The sequence below is a fragment of the Carlito syrichta genome, unplaced genomic scaffold, assembly GCF_000164805.1.
Source record: "Carlito syrichta isolate Samal-C Ts95f unplaced genomic scaffold, Tarsius_syrichta-2.0.1 Scaffold313457, whole genome shotgun sequence".
NCBI classification, from domain to species: Eukaryota; Metazoa; Chordata; class Mammalia; order Primates; family Tarsiidae; genus Carlito; species Carlito syrichta.
In genome coordinates this window covers 11,965-19,118 of record NW_007257553.1, presented here as the reverse complement: position 1 = coordinate 19,118, position 7,154 = coordinate 11,965, and the positions used below count along the sequence as shown (strand labels likewise).

General features: G+C 38.5%; 1 pseudogene across 1 annotated transcript; it reads left to right on the top strand.

The window, feature by feature from the left end:
• LOC103273034 lies at nt 1-2,415 on the top strand (annotated as a pseudogene). Its single transcript, XR_505162.2, has one exon. The product of XR_505162.2 is annotated as a ralBP1-associated Eps domain-containing protein 1 pseudogene (transcript).
• Nucleotides 2,416-7,154: the final 4,739 nt, after the last annotated feature.

Here is a 7,154-nt window from a genome sequence, read left to right as displayed (position 1 = left end):
GGGGCCCGGCCCCGGGTGTTGCATGCGGGGCGGGGCGGCCGCGAGCCGGAGGCGAAGATGGAACGCTTAACGCTGAGCGACGCGGAGCAGAAATACGACTCGGATCTCTTCTCCTACTGCGACATCGAGAGTACCCAGAAGGTGGTGGTCAACGGGCGGGTGCTGGAGCCGTTCCGGGCCGCGCAGCTGCCCAACGACGTGGTCGTGCAGATCATGGAGCTTTGTGGTGCAAAAAGACTTGGTTATTTTGGAAGAAGTCAATTCTACATCGTTTTGAAACTTGTAGCTGTTGCCCAGTCTGGTTTTCCTTTAAGAGTGGAAAGTATAAATCCAGTAAAGGACCTTCCTCTGCCAAGATTTGTTGCTTCCAAGAATGAACAGGAATCTCGCCCTGCAGCCTCCTATTCTTCCGATTCTGAAAATCAAGGATCTTATTCTGGTGTAATTCCTCCACCACCTGGCAGAGGGCAAGTGAAAAAGGGATCCATAAGCCATGATACGGTTCAGTCTCGTACATCTGCAGATCCACAGGAACCTGCATCCCCAGTAGTTTCACCACAGCAGTCCCCACCGACTTCTCCCCACACATGGAGGAGGAAGCACAATCGTCATCCCAGTGGGGGGAATAGTGAGAGGCCTCTTGCAGGACCTGGGCCGTTCTGGCCTCCCTTTGGTGAAGCACAATCAGGTTCCTCTGCTGGTGATGCGTGTGGTCAGGCCATTCTCCACCTCCACCTCAAGAAAACTGGGTCAGTTTTGCAGATACTCCACCAACGAGTACTCTTTTAACCATGCATCCTGCTTCTGTCCAGGACCAGACAACAGTACGAACAGTAGCATCAGCTACAACTGCCAATGAAATTCGTAGGCAATCCAGTAGTTATGATGATCCCTGGAAAATAACAGATGAACAAAGACAGTATTATGTAAACCAGTTTAAAACCATTCAGCCTGATCTAAACGGATTTATTCCAGGATCTGCAGCTAAACAGTTTTTTTTACAAAATCAAAACTTCCTATTCTTGAACTTTCTCACATTTGGGAACTCTCAGACTTTGATAAAGATGGTGCGTTGACACTGGATGAGTTTTGTGCTGCTTTTCATCTGGTGGTTGCTAGGAAGAATGGCTATGACTTACTAGAAAAATTTCCTGAAAGCTTAATGCCCAAACTGATTGATTTGGAAGATTCAGCAGATGTTGGGGATCAGCCAGGTGAGGTAGGTTATTCAGGCTCTCCTGCCGAAGCTCCTGCAAGCAAGTCACCATCAATGCCGTCGTTAAACCAGACATGGCCAGAGCTGATTCAGAGCATTGAGGACACTGCTATTGTTCATCCAGTTCCTATTCGTATGACTCCAAGTAAAATCCACATGCAGGAAATGGGACTTAAAAGAACTGGCAGTGATCATACGAATCCCACTAGCCCATTACTTGTGAAACCTTCTGACCTTTCAGAAGAAAATAAGATAAATTCGTCAGTGAAATTTGCTTCTGCAAATACCATAGCAGATGGTTACAGTAGTTCAGACTCTTACTTCTGACCCAGAACAGATCGGGAGCAATGTAACTCGTCAAAAGTCTCATTCAGGAACGTTGCCTGATAACACTGCAACACCACCTCCCCCTCCAAGGCCACAGCCCTCTCATTCTAGATCATCATCTTTAGATATGAATCGAACCTTTACAGTCACCACAGGACAACAGCAGGCTGGAGTTGTTGCCCATCCTCCTGCAGTGCCTCCAAGACCACAACCCTCACAGGTTCCTGGTCCCGCTGTTCATCGCCCAGTGAATGCCAATGGCCTCATAACTCACACTAGTACCTTATCTCAGCAGATACCAGAACAACCAAATTTTGCAGATTTCAGCCAGTTTGAAGTATTTGCTGCGTCAAATGTAAATGAAGAACAAGATGATGAAGCCGAGAAACATCCAGAGGTCTTGTCGGTTGAAAAAGCTTCTGATCCTGCAGGTTCTCTTCGAGTTGCCAAAACAGATAGTAAAATTGAAGAAAAGACAGCTGCTAGTGCTCCTGCCAATGTGAGCAAAGGCACAACACCTCTTGCTCCACCACCTAAGCCTGTTAGAAGAAGATTAAAATCAGAAGATGAATTAAGGCCAGAAGTCGATGAACATACACAAAAGACAGTTGTCTTAGCTGCTGTCTTGCATCACAACCTTCTATTCCTAGATCTATTGGGAAAGATAAGAAAGCTATTCAGGCATCAATTAGACGGAATAAGGAAACCAACATAGTTCTGGCCAGATTGAATAGTGAATTGCAGCTACAATTAAAGGATGTTCTTGAGGAGAGAATTTCCCTGGAAGTTCAACTGGAACAACTTCGACCATTCTCTCACCTATAAGCCAATTGCCGTTAACTGTGAACATACTTATTTTTAAGTGGTTTTGGGTTCAAAGTCAATTTGGAGACCCAAACATTCAGCTCACTGCTTAATTCAACCTTAAATTTTATGATTCTGTTTTGCCCTATATGTTCATGATTGTATTTAAGTACCTTTTATTTTTTAATTTCAACAATAAAAGGTTCAGGATGACTTTTTCTGGAGGTTACATTGTGTTGCTGGCACACCCCACCCTCGCTGTTGTGTAGCACCAGGAATACATAATGTGTAAATGGCCAAAACGGCACACTAATGTGATTTGCAGAATGGGCTTCTCATTTACATCTCAAGCACAGACTCAGAGATCTCTGCAAAAGGGAGAAAAAAAACGAAATAAACTGCCAATTTGGCCTCTTTTAGGATTAATGTTGTATATAAAGCATCTATATTTGTTTGGTAAAAAATTTTTTAAATGAGCTTCCTATTTAACTTTTTATTTAAAGGAGTTATATTAGATAAGGCAGTTTTCACCATAAACTAATTGACCTTCTGCAGTAATCAATATTCTTCAGGAATCACATCATACTTTCAGACCTCTTTCACATGTCAACTTGTGGCAAATGTAAAATGTGTTAGATTTTATATTTTTCCTGTGGAAATTTGGTCAATTTCATCTTTGTGTGAGATTTTAATTCAACAACAGTCAGGTAAACTTATGAAATATCTCTGAAGACAGGCCTTTCCTTATTATTAATTTTCAAGTGATAACTTTTAAAGCTTCTGAAGTTATCAATTATTCATAGAATAAATGAAAATTTCTTAAGATTTCTAGTTTGCCCATCTTGTCACTCATTCTTTTGCCATCTAGATAGGTTTTTCCTATTAATGAGTTTCTGGAGTATGCCTTATGCAGGACAATATACTGTTTTAGAATTTATATCATATGCTGCACACATTTTGATTACATTTGTAAATTTGCATTCATTGCTGATTAACAGAATTTCCTTTAAGATTTTTCTGTCTACAGGATCATAGATGTTAAACTGCATGGATATATCTCAGCAGAATCAGAAATTCGATTTCACATTAATAAAATAGCACAATGTTTTAATTTTTGTACAATTTTTAACAAGAATTTAAATTTTTAAGAAATAGAAGCAATTTTCCTTTTCATTGCTGAAAGAAGAAAATGTTTAAATTGTAAGGTTTACAATCATAAACTATACCAATAGATTTTATTACCATAAGTAAGAAAATCAAAAGGGAAACTGACAATCTAACGTTTCCAAGATTAATATAACTTTCATATAGCAATAACTAGGTAAAAATATTACTGCATACATCAGCTAAAGTTTTTAAGTGGCTAACAGTAGGGCTTCAGCTTGTTAAATAATCAAATAAAAGCTTTAAAGACACAGGAAACTACTCAATACCTATTTTGCTCTTTCTGTTTTAAACAGAACTCTCTTAATTTCTTTTTACTTAGCTAAATTTCATTTCAGGCAAGTTTTCCTATGTTTCCATTTCTTTTAATAGCCTTCTAATTTAACAATGTTGCATATTTTTAAAGCTTATTTGAAAAAATCTAAGAATTTAGTCTTGCAATTAGAAAAAACTTTTCCTATGGGCACAGTGACTCACAACTGTGATCCTGGCACTTTGGGAGGCCATGGAGGAAGGCTTGAGCCCAGGAGTTCAAGACCAACCTGGGTAACATAGCAGGACCTCATCTCTACAAAAAAAAATCAAAAAATTAGCCAGGTGTGGTGGTGTGTGCCTATAGTCTTAGCGATTCAGGAGACTGAAGCAGAAGGGTCACCTAAACCCAGGTGGTCAAGGCTGTAGTGAGCTGTGGTCATGCTACCACTCTGCATCATTGGAGACAGAGTGAGATACCACCTTAAAAAAAAAAAGAAAGAAAGAAAGGAAAAAAACCAACATTTCCAAATGGACTTGTGAACAAAGTCCATTTGGGGAAAAAAAAACTTTAAAATTACAGAAAACTAGCTGGGCTCGGTGGCTCAGCCTGTAATCCCACACTTTGGGAGGCTGAGGTGAGTGGATTGCCTGAGCCTGTGGGTTCGAGACCTGCCTGGGCAACTTGGCGAGACCTCATCTCTTCAATAAATCAAAAAATTAGCCGCGCGTGGTAGTCTGCACCTGTAGTTCCAGCTACTTGGAAGGCTGAGGTGGAAGGATCACCGGAGCCCAGGAGATCGAGGCTGTGGTGGTTGGGAGCGGCCACTGCCCTCCAGTCTGGGTGACAGAGTGAGACTCCAACTCAAAAAAAAAAAAAAATTACAGAAAACTTAGTATTTTGTAGTGGTATCTCTTAATGCTCTCTAGAGGAGTACATTCATATTAAGGATATGCATGACAAGCTTTTTTAGTAAATTGCCATTTATATTTCTTCTGCATTTAAAAAAATCAATTGTTTCATGGAAATGCTAAAGATGATTAGTAAATCACCAATAAATTAAAACAAAACAAAACAAAAAACAACGAAAAACAAAAAATTCTTCTTCTTTTTTCTAGTCAGGGTCTCACTCTGTCACCTAGGCTGCGGGATAGTTGCACAGTCACCAAGACTCATAACTCACTGCAAGCTTGAATTTCTGGGACTAAATTATCCTTCTGCCTCAGGCTCCCAAGTAGCTGGGGCTACAGGCACATTCCCCATGCCTGGGTAATTTTTTAATTTTTTAAAGAGACAGAGTCTCACTATGTTGCCTAGGCTGGTCTTAAGCTCTTGGGCTCAAGCAATTCTCCCACCTTAACCTCTCAAAGTGCTGGGATTACAGGCTTGAGCCACCATGCCTGACCCACACTGCTTCTTGAAGCTAAACTTATTTTATCATTTATGGGTTTTCAGGAAGAATTCCATTTTAATGATCTAATTTTTTTTGAATTATCAAATTGTGCTATAGGAGCTTTATTCTCTTTAATTCTAAAATTAGGGAGATTAGACACAAAGGACAAAAGGATAGGAAAGTAGCTAAATTAAATATGTGGTTGGTGAACACACTCAAACATAGGGAAGGTCAGGAGGTGTTACTTAATTTCAATTACAGTTTTATGAATCAAACAGCTTTCGATGTTCTCCTAAACTGTCAGCTTCTTTTTAAAAAGTGACTCAAAGAAGAATTAGATTATATGCAAGATATCTTCTATTCTTGGCCACAACCATACTACTGTTTTTATACCTTGCTGAATGTCATTTCACAACCTTGTTTTACCCATTGTTTTCCATATGCAAATCTCCTTCACGTTCCATGTACTCCAATAAACTACCTCATCCTACTAGAGCCCATACATGCTCTTTCTCCTCATAACCCTTAGGACTCTTGAAATCACACATGCTTGGTGAATAGGTTAAATACTGTCTTGGATTACTTTACGATTAGTTTGTCTGTGGAGATGATTCCTATCCCTACTTAGATCGTTTCTTCGGGTTGGGAGCCATAGCAATGTGTTGTAAATGATCTGCAATCCCTCCGACAGTACTGGGGACATAATAAATAATTAATAAATGACAGCTGGTTTGATTCTACTTTTGTTTCTGATTTTCTCATAAACTATTAATTTTTAAAATGTATTCTCTATTTTTCTACAGTAATCCACATTATTTCTATTTTTTATTTTTCTCAAAATTATCTTTTATTAAAACAAGGAATCTTTTTTAATATCCGATCAACTTTCATGTCCTCCTACTTACTTCCATTATTTGACTCTTCAGCATTTCAATTTAATATATTAAGATGTAGTGTGTTTGTGTTTGTGTATATATGTCTGTATTTGTGTGTGTGTGTGTGTGTGTGTGTGTGTGTGTGTGTGTGCACCCAACAGAAACTGAGTGGAAACTTTTTCATTTCAAGAAAAGAGCAAATAAAGTTTTACTTTGTGCAGTCTTTTTAATAACAATAGAAACTTTATGCAAAAATATTCAAATTTGAAATCTTGGTTTAAAAAGTGTTCCTTTCTTCAATTAGTAACCGACAAAAAAAATACACTTACCCACTTATGTCCAAAAGATAAAGAAAGCTGACATGAGACTTTAAGTTTGATGACTTACAGTACAGCAGGTCTTTTGAATGTTCAAAGAGGAAGCAGAGAGTCAGTTTTAAAAGCAATGATATCTATCCTGAAAGATTAAATAATTGGAAGAAAATGCATTGAAGCATTTTATAAAGGTTTTATTTGTACACTTAGATGTCCAAATCTTTTAAAGTCTTATTTAAGAAGTTGAAAATAGCCTAGTCTATATTCATATGCCAATTCAGATTCTATAATTGGGTTGGAGAGTATTTACAGCCTTCTGGGATTCTAAGGACTAAGGCCTTCTGAGATTTAAGGAGAGCTTAGGCAAGAGAAAATAAAAAATGACTAAACTTGAACAAAGCCATCTTATTTCATTCCGGAAGAAAATAATTCAAGTAGCAAAAAAATTTTCCATTTCTGTAAATAAGTACTCTTTTAGCATGGGGGAGTTTAGTTACTTTCTGACAAAAAAAGCCTGTCAAACACTGAAATGCCATGAGAAACCAAATTCTCCAACCGAGAGATTTATATGAAGACTGATTTGATAAGGCATATGAAAAAATGCATGAGTTGGTGAATGCAGGTATATTTGGCACTTTGGGGAGTTATGTAGGTAGTCTCACTCCTGCTTCTATACCCAAAGCCCAAATAAAATTCAACAATTGAATTTCTTAATTCTCCCCTGGGAATTATTGTAAGAAAATGACTTTCATTCAGTAATATTCATTGAGTGCTGTGATTTGGAAAGCACCACATTAGACATTCCAGT